Raw genomic sequence first — 19,133 nt, 5'->3', positions numbered from 1 at the left:
TTTTCCCTCTAGCCAATCAGCTGGGACTCAGGAGGCAGCAATAGATTGAGGATGGGGCCAAATAAAAGGTAAGAATAATGCAGGGGGGACGGGGGGGGCAGGGGGGCAGGGCCGGTTCGGTGATGTCATATCGTCACTGCTACCGGCTCGGTGGAACCGGGAGGAACTGGGAGGAACCCACCACTGCCCTGCCCTAGATCATGTGTGTCCAAGCTTTTAGTTTGCCTCGGCCACATTGAGTGAAGAGGAATTGCCTTGGGTCATATATAAAATATATAATATAGTTAAGGTATATAAATAACATATAATGTGAAAAGTTTATGATCTTGTATTACTAAATTGCATTACTAGTTTTCCAAGGCAGCATGGGGCCTTTGGGCAATGTTTTGGACATACCTGCCCTAGACCCTTTCATTGTAAACTAAGTAATAGCTTAAAAATGTTTCTGTTTCCCCTTCTTTTGAAAGGATGTGGATGACTTAAAACAATATTTAGTTCCCCACCTTTACCATAGCATCAGATTCCATAATAATAGAACTACATGCAGCATTGATCTCTTTTCTTGTCCATTTTTGGTTTTAACTTTTTCTCATTAGTTGAAGTTGCTAAATAAATATTACAAGGCAATTTCAATTCACATGTCATATTAATTTTTGTAAAATTGCAAATACTTTTTATTTCTGGTGAGATTATTTGCTTGTTTCTTCACAACCATTGAGAAGACATTGGAGTTTGATGTCATAATCACATTTTTGTGCTTATAACTGATGGATGTTTCCTCAGATTACATTTTAATATCAGTAACCCAGATCTTAAATGAATAAACAAATCCAACACTGCATGAGTTCTTTAAAACTGAGGGAGGGGAGGCGGGTACCAAATCTACCTCAGGTGACTGGGAAAATAGTGAAATAGCTCATTAATGGGCTTTAAAAAAACAGAGAAGAGTAGAAAGCTTAGGAAATGGGGAAAAATAATTTAAATGGTTCTTCTGGGAGCTGAATGAACATCTTCCCACTTACAAAGTAGGAATTAGAGCCATTTGCAGACAACACTTGTAGAAAAAATAGCTTTCAAAGAAGTTAGAAAGCAAAAAGGGGGTACAAATCGATTAGTTATAAACTGCTTATTGCGGATGCATGTATGTGTATTTTGTGCTTTAATTTTGAATATATAGATTCAGTTTTAAGTCTCTGTGTGAGCACGCCTCTTGCAAGTATATGTACATGTGTCTATAGAATCACCCACCTGTTCACAAGAAGGAAAGCCATTGGTCATAGCTTTCCTATAAAGATAGGTGGATAGGCCTAGTGGCAGGGGAATTGTCTAATAGGATGATGTGGCAGTCTGTAATCTGTTTAGTTGCAAGTTGTTGCTAAAGTAACTCAGTCCACACAGGATCTTTATTTTATGTTGGCTTAAAGCGAAGCCAGCATGAGCATAAAATGTGAACAACTTAAAAAGGAAAATACAGATATGACCTCTGTAGGCATTCCCCCCCCCCAGTACAAATTAGGATGTTCATGTTGATTAGAAACTCATGTGCAATCATACATACAAAGGTAACATATATGCACATGTTTCCTTTGTATGTGTGATTGCACACGAGTGTCTAATCAACATCAACATACATGGGATCCTTTATGAATGTGTGCATTTCTGCTCTCTCCTCATGTTGCATAACTCTGTGTTTGCATGTACTGTATATCTATGAGTACAATACACTTATGAGGGGAAATCACGTGACCAGGCAGAAGGAAGAGAGGGAGGGAGGCTTAGAAGGGAACAATCCTGAACTTTCTGCACTGTTGCCCAACTGAATTGTGGGATGTAATCCAAACACATCTGGAGGGCATCAGGTTGAGCAGGTTGCTCTAAAGTCTAGAGTGAAAGCAGCAGATGTTGAAGATGGATCAGAAGATGATTATGGCAGCAACAGCAGGTAGAATCTCACAATGGAGCACTTCTAAATAAAAACTCAAAAGTCTGATATACACCAGGCTAAGGTCCTTGTCTAGTATTGTTAACTCTTTAACCCATACTCAGGATTCCTTCCAGAGGTGGGTTTCAGCAGGTTCTGACCAGTTCTGAAGGAATGTTACTGGAAATTCTGAGTAGTTTGGAGAACCGGTGATAAAAATTCTGACAGGCACCGCCCCTCTGCCTCCCAAGTCCCAGCTGATCGGGAGGAAATGGGAATTTTGCAGGAACCTTCCCCTGGAGTGGGGTGGGAATGGAGATTTTACAGTATTCTTCCTCTGCCATGCCCACCAAGCAATGCCACGCTCACCAAGCCACACACACAGAACTGATAGTAAAACTTTTTGAAACCCACCACTGATTCCTTCTAATGTTCTCTGAGTAGAGAGCAAATATGTGTGAGTACTTTTCTACAATCACACTTTATTTGAAGATATGATCTTGCCTTGCCCCGATTTGGCAGCATGTCCTTACTCTAGCTTTTTCCTTTTGATTTTGTTCCAGGCAAATCCAACAGGTCTCTTGAATTCTGAAAAGTCCAGTTATAAGATTCTTGTTTTACATTTCATGTGAAAAAGCATTTCATCTCTGGATCCTAGCTACCAGAGAATGGAAACATGTCTTCTTTTTGGAAAAGGCTAAGAAAGGGACACCATGCCACTTAGTCAGATAATCAACTTGCCAGAAGTGACACACAAGGCGAAGGAGACAATAACAGTGTGTTCCATGGCATCCAATGCAAATGTATGCAAATGTCTTCATATTAGAATCATTGTTTAGTTGTCATCCTCACAAGGGGCACATGAAAGCCACATGACCTGATTTTGCACCTGCTGTTTAATTAAATTTACAAGGCAGACGTACTCTCCGCTCCTGGTGATATACAAATTCATTTTTATTACCATTGCTTCTCATTTACAAGTTAGTTGACTGCAGTGTTTCCCACCATTGGTGGCTGCCCAACTGCTCTTTGTTAAAGTGAAGATTAAAAACAGAAAACTGGTCACCGTTTGGGCATAAGAAGGAAACGAAATGAAATGAAATGTATGCAAGTGATTTCCCTCTTCACCTTTATGAAAGGGGGAGGAAAATGAGGAAAGTGGAGAGAGAAAGGAAAAGGCGGGTTGGGTCTAATAAGACCTTTCCCTCTGTGCTGCAGGCATTTTAATGATGCACTTGGGTTATATGGTCAGTAGCGACAGTAAGACATATCAGAACAAAGGAAGGTTTCAGCTATATTAAGCAGCAGAGAAATGAGTAGAGCCTTCCTTAATTAATGCCATTCAAATAACGTTGAACCAGTTTCCATAATTCTCAAGCAGCATTCCCTTGGTCTCTGATTATAGAGAAATCATACACATCAGGCCAGGAAAATTAAGCAGTGTAATATAGGAAAGGAAGGAAGGCCTTCCTTCCTTCCTTCCTTCCTTCCTTCCTTCCTTCCTTCCTTCCTTCCTTCCTTCCTTCCTTCCTTCCTTCCCTTTATATATTAAGTATCTATCTCCCAATTTCAACTCTTGGTATAGTGAATTTAGGGTTGAAACCAACAAACAAGAGCAATAAACAATAATAGTAATAACACAACTGCTATTATGTATTTTCTTGGAGGGAACTATATTAGATGTAGTATAGGCGTTAATACTTAAGAGCTACCAATCCTAAGCCTAGGGCTAGGGAAGTCCAGGTTCAAATCCTTTCTCACCTGGAATTTAGGAGGTTTTTATTGGTCTCAACAGCATTGTTCTAAACAAGCATTTCTCAACTTCAGCAATTTTAAAATGTGTGAATTTCAGCTCTAAGACATTTTTAACTCCACATATTTTAAGCCCACACATCTTAAAAGTTGCTGAGGTTGGGAAATATTGTTCAAACCAAGTTGACTAAAGATTATGGGAACTAAAATCCAGCACTTCCAGAAGGGATCAGATTCTAGGTCACTTTCCTATGGATGGCAATGGATCCAAATTTTGCCTCAGTTTGAAAGCAAAATGTTTTTTGGGGGTAAGGGCAATTTTCTTGAACTCCCTTTATGAATGGGGCCCCATCCAAAGTATAGCTCAACATTTAGAAAATCAGATGGATTTGATTTTTTTTTTATTCTAGCCATTAATATTGATGAGATTGATACTCCCAATAATTATCTCCAAAAGTTCACATGATCACTGTCAATTGTAGTATTTAGGAGTATCTTATTTGCAGGCCCTGTTTGAGGAGTAGGTCACAGGTAAGGCTAAAAAAACCTTTTACTTGGCTCCAACTCTTTGGACCGTTCCTGGAGACGAAGGCAATATTTACTGTCGGTTAGACTACTACAATGCACTCCACATGGGCTGTCCTTAAGAAGCATTTGGAAGTGCAACTGATCCAGAATGCAGCATGATAATGATGGGCCCACCTTGAGGCAATGTTACAGTTTTATTCTAATAATTGCACTGGTTGTTAAATGCAATTCAAGGTGCTGGTTGGCCCCTTTAAAGCTTGGCATGGGTGGGGGCCTGGATATCTGTCACTTTCTCCATGTACCATCTGCCCAGCCAATAAAACCTAATCGGATGGACTTGCTATTTGTCTCCTCAATTAAAGACTGTCCTCTTTAGGAGCCACATAGGTGTGTCTTTTTCGTCATCTTTGGACTAGTACTGCCCATCACATCAATGTGAGATTAGCCTCTTCTGCCTTTTAGGAAACTGATCTATCAAGGCAGTGAGGTTGGATTGCTACAGTTTGCAGTTTGGGAGATTGGGCCTATTTTTTCATTTGGGTTAATGTTTTGATTGTGATTTCCAGTTAAACAGGAGTGGTTCTAGTTGTTCATTAACTGGTTGTAAAATTTCCATCCCATTCACGTAGTGGGGAGTGTATCCTGCTCAAAGAGTCAACAGATCAGATCATCCTATAAATCCCACAAGTACATCTCCCCAAAAGTTACATATAATTCTTCACCTGAACATATTACAGTACATGAAATAGAAACTTCTCCTGCTCTTTTGTAGCACTTTCAAATCAGTTACCTGAACAGACTGCCCGCCACTGCCTAAGAGGAAAACCAGTGCTGGTAAAAGAACAAAGCAATATTATTTGGAGACTGAGGGCCATGTTTGATCCATGAATGGAATATTGTGGGCTACCACCGCAGTCCTTGGACAAAAACCTGAATAGATTTCATTTAAATTAAAAACTTAGTCCAGTAGTTTTCCCCTCTTTACTTTAAATATTATATTTAATATTTCTGCACCCCAGCAAGAGAATAATTAGAACTGCAGAAAAAACAATTGCTACCAACCTGTCTTCCATTAAGGACCTGTATACTGCACCAGTCAAAAAGAGGGCTGTGAAAATATTTACAGACCCCTCACATCCTGGACATAAACTGTTTCAACTCTTACCCTCAAAACGACGCTATAGAGCACTGCACACCAGAACAACTAGACACAAGAACAGTTTTTTCCCGAACGCCATCACTCTGCTAAACAAATAATTCCCTCAACACTTTCAAACTATTTACTAAGTCTGCATTACTATTAATCTTCTCATCATTCCTATCACCCATCTCCTCCCACTTATGACTGTATGACTGTAACCTTGTTGCTGGTATCCTTAAGATTTATATTGACTGTTTCCCTATGACTATCATTAAGTGTTGTACCTTATGATTCTTGACGAATATATCTTTTCCTTTATGTACACCAAGAGTGTATGCACCAAGACAAATTCCTTATGTGTCCAGTCACACTTGGCCAATAAAGAATTATATTCTATTCTATTTAGGTGGTAAATGTTCAGAAAGTATCTAAGAAGGGAACAGGAGGGGATTGGGGTGAGGGACACATGGCTTCAGACTGTACTTCTCTTGCACAGAATGAACTTGCATAATTTGTCTTCCAAATGAAATGCACCTGTACCATGAAAAAACTTTATATAGAAAGCCTGCCTTGCATTTGGTTTATACCAGTCAGACTCCATGTCCTCCTAAAAAAGTCAGCACTTCAATATAATGTCTCATTATAAGTTTTTCCCCCCTTTCTTTTTGATAGATCAATTGCAAGGCTGTTCTATTTTCACTTGAGAAGAACTTAACTCTTATAAGTAATGAAGCAAGCAAGGAAGCATGTTATTGCAGAAACTGAACAGGGAAGTCATAGTTTCACAGAATCATCTAGAGGTGGCAGCACATGTTCATGTAAAATCTGAACAAGATAAGACAGAGAATGAGGAAAGTTCTGAATTTGTTTGCTGTTGAGAGCTATGGTTTCTGTAGAGTTGCAAGTAACCCCTGTAAAGTGATAGCCAAGATGAATTTGCTGCCCAAATGGAGAAAGCATGGGATCCATGAAAGATTTTTATGTCCAGGTTCTAATTTGCAATGATGCAACTTTATTTATCTGTATTTACTTCCTTTTTTTCATGCTTATGTTCATACTTATACTTGCTACCTTGTACATGTTTGACAAACAAATAAAAAAAAACCTTCATGCTCCTATTGTCGCAAAAAGAAAACTGAAATATTAGTTCTTGTGCTTGTGTTAGTGGTCAGCATCTCTACTTCCATGTGACCCATGGGAAAAAAGATTTTGTCAAAATAGAAATCAAAAATAATCTTAAATCATTGCCAAAATTATTGATTTTGATTTGATTCTGGCTTTTCAGTACAAGAATCTTCAAAAGAACTAGCAATCAGTATTAACATGAATCAGTAACCACAAAACAACAACAACAACAACAAAAAACAAAACACCAGAACAAATAAAATGACCATTTACCCATCACCAAATTCTCCCTCCCCCATACAAACAGATTTATACCAACTTAATAAATTTGGGGTTGAATTGCTGTTATGGAATATATTCACCTTCAGAATCCACTAGGAAAGAAACATTTCTTTTGTTTAGCTATAACAACAGTTTAACTGTGCAGTATTGTATGATCAAGGGGAACTTTATCTTTCCACTCACTCTGTCTTAAGATGAGCTAAGGATGTGGGGATCAATCTAAATCTGGCTATCGCCTATGTTGTCAGGTAGTCCTCAACGTACGACCACAATTGAGCCCAACGATTCTGTTGTTAAGTTAAACATTTGTTAAATGAGTTTTGCCCCATTTTACGACCTTTCTTACCACAGTTGTTAAGCAAATCACTGCAGTTGCTAAGTTAGTAACATGGTTGTTAAGTGAATCTGGCCTCTCCATTGCCTTTGCTTGTCAGAAGGTCACAGAAGGTGATCACATGACCCCGGAACATTACAACTGCCATAAATATGAGTCAGTTGCCAAGCATCTGAATTTTGATCACATGATCATGGGGATGCTGTAAGTGAGAAAAAAGGTCATGTCACTTTTTTCAATCCCTTTGTAACTTTGGTCACTAAATGAATTATTGTAAGTTGAGGAGTACCTGTACATTTTCACATATGACTCCATTCCATCTAATTTCTTTTTAGATGCAAAAAAGGCAGAAAAGCGAACTGCTTCCTTAGTGTAAAGCGATATTTCTCAACCTTGGCAAGTATAAGATAGCACTAGCAATAGCATTTAGGCTTATATACCACTTCACAGTGCTTCACAGCCCTCTCTAAGCTGTTTACAGAGTCAGCATATTGCCCCCAACAATCTAGGTCCTCATTTTGCCGATCTCGGAAGGATGGAAGGCTGAGTCAACCTTGAGCCTGGTGAGATTTGAATTGCCAAATTGCAGGCAGCCAGCAGTCAGCGGATGTAGTCTGCAGTACTGCACTCTAAGATGGGTGGACTTTTTGAAGATGGGTGGACTTCTACTCCCAGCATTCCCTACTTGCCAAAGTTGAGAATGTGCATGCAGGAGAGGAAATAGCGAGGGCACTGATAAAGCAGACACAGCTTCCTTACTCTCCTTGACAGCTGCTGGGTGCCCAGATCTGCCAGGTGCTGATGCCTGCTTTCTCCATCACTCAAGCCTTGTTGGGTTTTCTAAATATTTCCCAGCATTTTCAGCCATGCTCGCAACTAGGCTCAGAGTCTAACAGCAGTGGGGCATATTTTTACTGGCAAGTTGCAGCCAGCAGCTGAGCCATTGGCTTTTATATAGCTACTTTTTTCTGAGCTGTCTTCAAAGACAGCTCCACACACACTTCATTATAGCAGCAATATTGATGTCCTTCTCCAGATGTGCGTATCAAATGCTTGAGAGATCTTTATTCCTGAAGAGCCCCTGCAGATGTAGCTTAAACTGCTCAACCGTTGTTGTAAAAAAAAAAAAAGTGCTACATTGTTGGAAAATAACGGTGCTGCTTGGAAAGTTTCTGATCTGTGCTGAAGTGTTGGAGAGTCTCCTCTTGCCTTGTTGACTTCAACAGTTGAAGGAAAGCTTGCTTTTTTTAACTCAGAAGGTAGCTCTCCATTCCAGATACTCGAGACTGCACATGAATGCCATCTGCTGCTACCTTCTGCTTTTTCAGAACGAATGCCCTCCTTTGCTGGTGGTCCTTACTGGCTTGGGAAGAGGGAGGTTGTGTTGAATTTCTCCTTACCTTCAAGTCTCGATATGTGAACACCCAGGCTGTGGTCATTGTACATGCCCATTGTGAGAGGAGGAAAGCCAGATTCTGCAGGTCTAAAAAGCAAAAGCAATAGTACTTACATACCGCTTCATAGTGCTCTACAGCCCTCTCTAAGCGGTTTATAGTATATTGCCTCTAACAATTTGGGTCCTCATTTTACCAACCTTGGAAGGAAGGAAGGCTGAGTCAACCTTGAGCCGGTCAGGATCGAACTCCTGGCTGTAAACAGAGTCAGCAGAATTAGCCTGCAGTACTCCATTCTAACCACTGCGCTACCATGGCTCTAAAACTAGTCTAACTATATCAAACCCCAGACTTCAGCAACGTTCAGCTGAGATTTCTGCTAAGCAATGCTTTATCATGACATTTCAAAATGTAGAACTTTCCATTTCTCCATTAAGGAAGTCCGGAAGTTGAATCCTGGCAACTGAACTTCTTTTCTTGCTGGCTGGAAATATTTTGCTGCTTTTCCAAGTAGCTTCTTTAATCTGAGCAAGTTGGTTAGGCAGATCCCATATCTATGAAACGTTTCCAACCAACAAGAAAAGAAGTCCAGATGCCATGACTCAAGTTCCAGACAATTCCATCTGGATGACTGAGAATCTTCATCGACATATTCCTTAAGAAAGATATGACCATTAAGCATGTCACCTGCACTGTGAAGTAAAACAAGTTGCTACGGTCATTTGGAATTGGTTAGTACTTGGAAAGGAGACCACCAGGAAATCCCAGCGGTATAGGCTATACTAGGAAACCTAAAGAAAAGGAAACCTAAAGAAAGCAAGAACATAACCCACACTGATATTGTTACTAAGAAAAATACTATCAGGAGTCAAGCACAACCCGAAGGAAAAATTATGTTCACTGTACCACCATTTCATGTGAATGGATAAGCAATATGTAACATATGAAGAGAAGAAAATCCTGCTGTCAACTGCATTTATTATTCAGAAAGGGATGGCCTGGATTGCAACCAGTCCAGGTTTTTTGAGATCATTAGGACTAACAGCAAGCCACAATAAAATGCAAACATTTCCATGTTCCCATTTAAGACACTGGGAATTTACATATGTGGTGCCCTTCAAAAAGAAACCCTTAAAATTGAACTCATCACCATTTAAAAGAGAAGTTTGAATTCTGGAAATGAAATACTCTGCACTTGTGGAATAAAGTTTTACCACTCTCCAGGTTTAATCTTTACTGAGAGTTTGGGTTTTTTTTCTTTTTCTTTCTTTCTTTAAAGAAATAAAAAGACTTTGACTTCAATCACTTTTGCTCTTAGTACAGTTAATAATCAAATAATTATATTTTTCTTCCTAATGCTATTTCTATTGTTAATAATATTGCTCCTGCTTCACATTTTCACAGTGGATTACAGGTGATAATATTTGTATAATCCTGTACACATTTAAATTGCAGATATTGACGTGCACTGATGATGTTATCTAGTTTGGGTAATGAGACATCTGCAACAGTAGGGAGTTCCACTTACCTTTGCTACCGGTTCGGAATTGGGAGCATGCATGGCATCGGACCGGGGTATTTACGAGACCGCCTTCTGCTACCAATAGCCTCTCACCAACCAGTACGCTCCCATAGAGAGGGGCTCCTCAGGGTGCCATCGGCCAAACAGTGTCGACTGGCAGCCCCAGAGGGAGAGCCTTCTTTGTGGGGGCACCTACCATCTGGAACGAGCTCCCCCCAGAGATACGGAGGATCCCGGACCTGCGCACGTTTCATCGTTCTCTCAAAACTTTTTTATTTCAGCAGGCTGGCCTGGCCTAACTCTCCTCTTTTAAATTTTTAATTCGTGATTTTATAAATTGGGTGTTTTAATCTGTGTTTCAGCCAAAATATTTAATAATTTTAAGGGATTTTTAATATTTGTATTATCTGTATTTTATCTTGGCTGTTCACCACCCTGAGTCCTCCGGGAGTAGGGCGGTATAGAAATTTGATTAATAAATAAATAAATAAATAAATAAGGCATCCGTGGTGACATCAGGATGGGTGGGCGGAGCCTCCTGCCGCCGTCACTACCGGTTTGCCTGAACCGGGGCAAACTGGTAGAAACCCACCACTGATCTGCAAGAAAACAACCAAGCTCAGAGAGCACCAACAACCCCTCATTTCAACCCTGAGCTACAAATATTATTCTTTATTGTCTCTGAACTTCCTTCAGAATCACCATAACCCAACATTTCTCAACCTTGATAACTTCCATTTGTGTAGATTTCACCTCCCAGAATTTCCCGAGCCAGCAATATTGATAAATATTGCTATAACCAGTGCATTTTGTTCACAGCTCATTTCTACCAATTCAAAATGACTTCAAGAGCATTTTTTTTATTATAGGATCTGATACTTTTAGTTATTTTATTATAATGTGAATTTATCATCCTATGTTTTCAGTGCTCCAAAGTACATGGCTGGGAAGTTTAGAAAATGAAGTGTGCTGCTTCTCTAACTTTCCTAAATGTGTAGCTTTCAAACGTATAGGACAGGGCAGTGGTGAAATCCATTTTTTTAACTCTCAGTTCTGTGGGCGTGGCTTGGTGGGCGTGGCTTGGTGGGTGTGGCAGGAGAAGGATACTGCAAAATCTCCATTCCCACCCCACTTCTGGGGGAAGGATACTGCAAAATCTCCATTCCCACCCCACTCTGGGACCAGCCAGAGGTGGTATTTGCCAGTTCTCTGAACTACTCAAAATTTCCGCTACTGGTTCTCCAGAACCTGTCAGAACTTGCTGGATTTCACCCCTGGGACGGGGTATCAAACTCATGTTGTCACAACAGCATCATGTGCCAGGACTTTTTCCCCTTTCATTAAACTGGGCATGGGCATGGCCATTGTGTGACCCACATTGTGACCCACATTATGTGACCCATCTGGCCCACGGGCCGGGAGTTTGAGGACTACAACTTCCATCAATTTGACCTATTATAAATATTAGCAATGGTAGATAGAGAATGAAATTGGGTAGGAAGATCAACCAAATCTGGATTCCATCAAATTTGGATAGTGTCTCTTCTCATGCTGTGATGGTAATATACTGGCAAAACTTGCAAAGTATGGGTAATCTATTCAGAGTGCAAGATTTTTTCTCTTCTCTTTTATTTTATTTTTTTTATTATTTTATTGCAGACTGCATGCAATCAGCCTTGATTATATGTATTTTGGCATTCCATTCCTTAATTGGGGATTTGGTTTATACTGCAATGCAAATTATGGCAAGGAATAAAATGGACACCAGCATTTTTTTTTTCCATTGGCAAATCCTGCGGCTGTGGGTTTATGTCTGACTATGCATTGTGTATACATTTTATCATTCTTTGCAATGAAGAAGACCATATGTAGTGAGGTAAACAGATAGGACAATGGAACAATTAAAGCCAACCACAGGAATTGTCTAATATGAAACACAAATGCAGCTGAAATTAGGAAATTCAGATGTTGTTATGATTTAACATGTCCAAAATAATAGCGTACACATTAACAAGGAACATTAAACAAAAATAGTGTTCTGGGACATTTTCATCAGAAGCAGAGAGTGCGGAATATTTAAGCTCCCACATGCCAACAGATGATATAACAGACCATGATATGAATTAGATATCAGGTCCACACAGTTGGAAAAGAGCATTAAGTGAGTTAGGAATATCGCTAGTATTAGTACTCCAGCCCACTTACATTAGAGAGCTGTTACAGGAAACATATCTTTCCGCATTTATTCATTCTGATGTATGGGAAAAATTGCAAAAGTTCAAAAAGTATCACACAAATATTTTCGTATTTACTCTGTGGTTTACAGCACAGATTTTACTTACGTACTCAAGCCATTTATTCCTCCTACCCCGAGGAAGCACACCTTTTCCAGAAGATAAAGCACAAACTGTAGAGAAACAAATATTAGAAAATATAAATAAGGCATAGCTATTAAGTTCCCACACAATTTGAAAGCGTTTGAATATGCTGGTTTCAGTGACCCTTAAAGACTCATGTCTCCGTCACCTGATGAATTACTCTCCGAGGAGTCATTTGCTCTCTGGGAAAGATCCTAGATTATGAAAATAAGCTTTAAATGCCGGGTGGGGGGGGATATGGTTCCTGTCCCAGGGGCGAGACTAAAAAGCTTCCTCACACACCAAATCTCTATTTATTTAGCTTCCCTTCACTTCTGGTTAATCTGTCCCTGTTAGGTTGCAAATGATACCTTGAGGCCTCAGCTTAGGTGTGCTGCTTAATTCATCTTCCTCTACCCTGGAGAAAAAAATGCATATTTTCATTTATTTATTATCTCACGTTTATTACTTTATAAGTAACTCAAGGTGGCAAATATGCCTAATATTCCTTCCTCCTATTTTCCCCACAACAACCCTGTGAGGTGAATTGGGCTGAGAGTGCCTGGCCCAAGGTCACCCAGCCGGCTTTCATGCCTAAAGTGGGACTAGAACTCACAGGCTCTATTTTGCCTTGGACTTCCTCACCCTTGTGCTTGCACAGGGAATGGGGTAGAGGCCACCACTTAAATCTTTGACTCTGGAGGTCTTCGAGTGGCCTGGGCCTAGATAGATTCTTCACTTCAGCTATGTGATGGCAAAAGTCATGAACCTTAAGTAGAATATAATGTGAATATTCTAGTCTAAAAGACAAATCAGTCAAATCTCCTAATCAAATATCATTTTTTTTTCTCATTGGTTCATCAGCTGGTTTGAATCATCATGTCAAATGCATTGGAGACAACTTGTGCATATGTCCTTTTTTTTTTTTGCTCAGTTTGGCACTTTGAATTGAAAGGATCAGATGCTTTGGAGTGACTTTCTGTGCTGAACGAAAAGTCCGGTTTAAATCAGATCACAACTCTAAACCGAATCATTATTCAAAATGGAATGAGACTGATTCATACAGCTGTACATTCAGTATGAACCTCTATTGTGTAAGCAATTCTTTGCAGAGTGCTTCTGCATTTCTGAACTGTTTTAATGCAGCTTTCTAATACTGTGTTTTCCTGAAAATAAGACCCTGCCTTATATTTTTTTTGATTCCTGAAATAAGCGCTTGGCCTTATTTTCAGGGATTCTTATTATTTTGGGGCGTGTTAGGCAAGACAGGGCTCCTCTTGTCATCTTACCTGATTTCCAGCTCTGTCTCCCTAACCCTAACCAGAAGAAATGGCGGGGACCGGTTGTGCATGTGTTTAAATATTTTTGGGGAGGGCTTATTTTCAGGGGGGGAGTTATTTTAGCGCATGCGCTCAAAAACCCATTTTGGCTTATTTTCAGGGGATGTCTTATTTTCAGGGAAACAGGGTAATGCTCCAATGTTAATTTCTGCTTTTATGGGGAGGAGACAGAAAGGCAAAATGACATCTCTTCCACCCCAAATCTACAAGTCTACCATCAAAGAGAAGGTTCCCATCATGGAAGATCATCTATGAAACACCTCTCTCCAAACAGTTAAGAGACAGCAGTGTCTTTTCAAGGTGTGTGCAGTTGCTCTGAAGGAAGTTTTCCAAGTTCTGTCTGCTTAGCTACTGCTGCATGTTCTTTCAGCTGCACTTCCTTTGGTTGAAGACAAGGCTGCTTTAATTGGGTAGTATTGTTTGTCACTTCTCTCCATGACCATTTCATCCTGGATTTCTGGCTTGGTAAAGTGCTGAATCTTTTGTTTGTTTCTAAGAGTCTATTGTCCAACGATTGTGGTAGACATTTTTTTCTTGTTGTTGTTCATTGGGGAAATAGCCAAATTGGATTTCTTCTTCAATCTAATGGAAATTTACCTAAAAGTAGAGAAATAGCTTTGTAAGGGTTGCCCTTGGGCCCTGCTGTGAACTAGCGAGGAGCCAGTTCATGTCAGAGTTTATACTGTGATTTCATGGAAAACTTCAATCATAATTGTGAGTCAAGAATTTAGTGTGAAAATTCATTAGGGAATGAAATCATTCATATTGGATGCACAAAACAGAACAAGACTTAGAAAACTGATCAGTCTCAACATTTGATTGTGAAACTGGAATGATCTCAATATTTAAATTTATTAAAATACTTCCTGTGCTCAAAGAAATGAGTGAGCATTCATATTCATTTTAATTAAAACGGACAAGGTGTTAACATGCTAGGTTCCTAACAAGTTAGGGGGCTTTCTCTTTTAGAAATGTATTTTTATTGACCCCAAAATGTGTTTTTCTGCAATGATGTAAAACAGCCATTTATCCAAAAAGTTCTTGTTTTAAAAAAAGAAACATTTTTGTGGTTTTCTCTTCGGCAGCAAGAATCCTTCAGGATATTTAGTAATGCTAAGCCAATATTTTCTCTTAAACCATATTGGTTATCCAGTGTTTAGTTATCAAATGCCATTGGGCATCCCATCTGTATTCAACATTCAGGCAAAGCTATGCAGTCATTGTGTCTCTTTCTAATTATCTGAAAATAACTGTGTTTCCCCCATGCCAATTGGATAAATGAAATCACAGTATCTATACCCCGCTATATGAAAAGTGTGTGTGTGGGCTTCATGGAAGATTGCATGGTATGTTCATTTTCACATCATATTGTGTAACACTGTGATATGGATCAACCGGCAGAAACTGTGGGGAGAATGTTTTTTTTAAAAAAAAAACAAAACAAAACAAAACTGGTAACTTGGTACTTCAGCTATATTGAGTCAGATCTCTACGGACCTAAAATGTTGCCTTATTACTGTGAGTTTCTGCCATTCGCTCCAGGATCTCTCCCCCCCCCCATCCTTTTACGATCAACTTAGCTGCTGAGCCAATTTATCTCCATTTCAGCTGCAATTGACTTGTAACTGCTAGGAAGCCATTTTCTTTTGGCGATGTGTTGAAGAATTTGTGGGTGGGCTTTTTCCCCATTAGGAGGAACTCTTGTCTTTTGAGGACTGAAGGGCTGATAGCTTTCTGATAGGAAATGCTGGTTTGTTTGTTTTTTTAAATGGTTGGTTTTGTTATCAGACTACTTAATACATACGTTTTCTGGGAAGACACACCTTTTACATGTTTCTCCTTTAGAGCAATGTATGAATGGGATGGGACAAAGTAAGGCTTTTTATTTCCTCCTCCAGCAGCTTGGGTTACAGCGGTGAATTTTGCTTGTATGACTTAGCTGAAGCCTGAACCAATGTTGAAATTAGGGTTGCCAGGTCTGCTTCCAAAAAATAGTGGACAAGCGGGGGTTGGGGGGTTAATAGTAAAAAAATAAAAAAAAAATTTACAATTAAATTATATATTTTCTTAGAAACATTTTAACACATATTAAAATAATCACTTCAAAACTTTACTTAAAATTCAAAACATCAAATATATTATAATAATATGTAAAATATTAAATTACATTTTAATTTCATCATAAAGCTTTTGAATTAAAAAATGTCCACTATTTTGTGAAAAATAATAGTGAACATAATGTGAAAAAAGCGGACTGTCCGCTCAAATAGTGGACACCTGACAACATTATCTTCTGTGTCTTGAACCCTAATTCAAAGCAGCCTTTGGTATCAAATCTTCAACTATACCCCTAACTGATATTGTACAAAAGTGTAATTATTATGAGCTGCGGTGGTGCAGTGGTTAGAGTGCAGTACTGCAAGCTACTTCTGCTGACTGCCGGCTGCCTGCAATTTGGCAGTTCAAATCTCACCAGGCTCAAGGCTGACTTAGCCTTCCATTTTTCCAAGTAAAATGAAGACCCAGATTGTTGGGGGGCAATATGCTGAATATGTAAACCACTTAGAGGGGGCTGTAAAGCACTGTAAAGTGGTATATAAGTCTAAGTACTATTGCTATTGCTACTTTGGGCATAATATTTTCTACTATTCAGAATTGACAAACAGAAAGATAATTGTTGATAACCTTGAAAAGGCTTGGGATTTTGGAAAGTATAAACAGTAGCACTATAGAAAAGGTTTGAGTCATATCTTTAGTTCAAGCAGGGTGTTAGCTCAGCACTGGCTGCAGTAAAGGAACTTTTCCCAGTTCCGCCAAAGATGTCAGGAGTTATTTTTGGTGCTTCTCCATGCAAAGCATGTATTGCTCCTGAGCCGTGGTGAAATCCATTTTTTTTACTATCAGTTCTGTGGGCGTGGCTTGGTGGGCGTGGCTTGGTGGGCATGGCAGGGAAAGGATACTGCAAAATCTCCATTCCCTTCCCACTCCTGGGGGAAGGATATTGCAAAATCTCCATTCCCACCCCACTCTAGGGCCAGTCAGAGGTGGCATTTGCCAGTTCTCCGAACTACTCAAATTTTCCACTACCGGTTCTCAGAACTACTCAAAATTTCTGCTACAGGTTCTCCAGAACCTGTCAGAACCTGCTGGATTTCACCCCTGCTCCTGAGCAGCTCTACTCCAGAAGAGAATCCATAGTTCAGATCCAATCCAAAAAGGAACAATTTCCAACAACAGGAACACCCAGATTACCAATGTCCTCATAGTATTGAGATGGTAAATAAAGGTGGGAACTATACTTTGGGAAGACAACATTTCCTAGCATGCTTTTGGACTGATAGAGAGAAGAGTCTGTTTGAGCTAAAATTAGGTGCAGAATAACTGAGTCTAAGTTATTTTTCCGGTTGTTTTTCTAACTACGTTTCCTATTATTAATAAAACTGCATCTATGATATTTTATCACGGATCATAACCCAATAAGATGCAAATTTCAGGAGCTTCCGGTTTGCTGCTGGCCGCCGCCAGATGCTCCTTCGGGATCGTCAGCTTCCACTGCCTGTCAGAGCCGCCTTCACAATGGAATGGCGGCTCGAAAAAACTCCGTTTCCATGAGGAAACGGAGATAGAGCCGGCAGGGGTGGGTAGAACTCTCTGCAGAGTCCCAAAAGTTTTTCTTTTACTTTTGGGACGGAGCGGATGAGATGCCCCATATCCCCAGCCGCTGCTCCGGGCTTTGGGAGACCTCTGCTAATGCAGAGCCAGGCGTCAAGAGCAAGCCTGCGAATCTAACAGATTATTCAAAGAAAATGTGAGCTGGACCTGTAATACTGAATCGCAAGTATTTTACTTATCTTTTAAAAAGTACTTAAGAGAAAGAGGAAAAGAAAGGGGAAAAAAAAAACCTTTTAAAATGGTGTCTGCCGCGGCTGGAGAAGAGGCTGAAAGGGAAAGTCCTCCCGTTTCCTATTATTACAATGTAGCGGAATAAATACCACTGGCTACATTTGTAGACAAAACTTCGCTCCTGTGTTTTTTTCTCTCTTTTTCCCCTGGAGACTTGACATTGTTGTTGATTGGAAAGAAGTCTTTTTTCCTGTTTTTTTTTTCTTTTAACAAAGCCTGCCTGGGCGGAAACATGGCACTGAGACTTATAAAGTCAGATAAACAAGTAGGGGGGGGATTCCCCCATTAACAACTTAAAGGAACAAGTTTTAACTCTTCAGTCTCAGAAACCTGATTTTAATATAATAGAATTTCTCTTAGAGGAGATTGAAAGAAGGGATGAGATTGTGAATCAGCATCTTGAAAAATTTAAGCAGGAAATTAAAGAATTGGTGAAATCTAAGTTTGATTTTTTGGAGCGAAAAATTTTAAAAGTGGCTAATGGTTTTTCAGAATTTATGACACAGCTGGATACAAATACTAATTTACTAGAGTCTAAAATGGAAGAAATTCAAGATAAATTGGACAATAGAATTCAAAAGATTGAAAATGATTTGATAAACACTCAGGATAATAGCTCAGAAGAAAAACCTAAAATGGATGCTGTTCAAAAGTCTGGTAATGTAGAAAATCTGCAACAGAGGATTGAAAAAGAGGTTCTAATGGTACAATATAATTTTACAGAATATGCGATAAGACTAAGAGGCTTGCAGGAAAATAACAGAGATGATTTAAGGATAATATCTTCTGAAATTCTAGCTGGGATTTTAAAGGTTCAACCTGAGGAAGTGTTTTGTAGGATTGACAGAGTTTACAGAATAAATTCCTGGATTGCCAAGCAAAGGCAACTGCCTAGAGATGTGATGATTTATTTCACAGATAAAGAAATTAGGAATAATATTGTGCAAAATTCCTTTAATTCTAATTTGCAATTGTATGGAAGAAAGATTTGGATTTACAAGGAACTCCCACCTAAGATATTAATGGAAAGGAAGAAATTTGGTTTTCTGGTGACTGAGTTAAAAAAGAGAAATATCCCATTTAGGTGGGACGCCCCAGTTGGTATTATATTGAGATATCAAGGAGAAAGATACCAGCTAAATACTGTTGAAAGAGCGGAAGAATTTTATCAAAATAGGTTGAAAATGAATTTAACATCTTCAGGTATAATACAGGATAAGCAGAAGGAGCTGGAAATAAAGGGAGAATATCGAATTACAGAGACTGTACCAGATAAATTGCCTTTGGATTTATCGGATACTCCAGCTGGATTATCTACAAATTTGAGAGAAGTGGCATCTGACTTTAATGTGATGACTTATCAAGGCAAAGACAAGCATGGAAACCAATTAGGGGACATACAAGGGATAAAAAAGAAACATGAGACACAAAAACAAAACCAACAAGACCAATCTACAAAGCAGAATGAAAACCGACTAGCTGATACACAATCTGTAGAAAGGAAACCAGGATGGAAATCAAACCGACAAAAAGA

At 39.3% G+C, this 19,133-nt stretch overlaps 2 long non-coding RNA genes across 2 annotated transcripts in view; one reads left to right on the top strand and one right to left on the bottom strand.

Moving 5' to 3' along the window:
• Positions 1-12,435, bottom strand: part of LOC148116770 (uncharacterized) — a 33,308-nt gene extending 20,873 nt beyond the window's left edge. The window contains exons 1-2 of the long non-coding RNA XR_015731320.1: positions 12,342-12,435; positions 8,484-8,566 (exon numbers count right to left, since the gene is read on the bottom strand). This is a non-coding gene — a long non-coding RNA (uncharacterized LOC148116770). The remainder of the gene's footprint in view (positions 1-8,483; positions 8,567-12,341) is intronic.
• Positions 1,869-6,457, top strand: LOC148116771 (uncharacterized). The gene is made up of 2 exons (XR_015733772.1): positions 1,869-1,942; positions 6,015-6,457. It is a non-coding gene; the product is annotated as an uncharacterized LOC148116771 (long non-coding RNA).
• Positions 12,436-19,133: the final 6,698 nt, after the last annotated feature.

This window comes from Pantherophis guttatus, chromosome 1 (assembly GCF_059756535.1).
Source record: "Pantherophis guttatus breed Tessera chromosome 1, ASM5975653v1, whole genome shotgun sequence".
Lineage (NCBI taxonomy): Eukaryota > Metazoa > Chordata > Lepidosauria > Squamata > Colubridae > Pantherophis > Pantherophis guttatus.
Note: the sequence above shows the minus strand (reverse complement) of the source record. Positions and strands in the feature narration are given on the sequence as shown.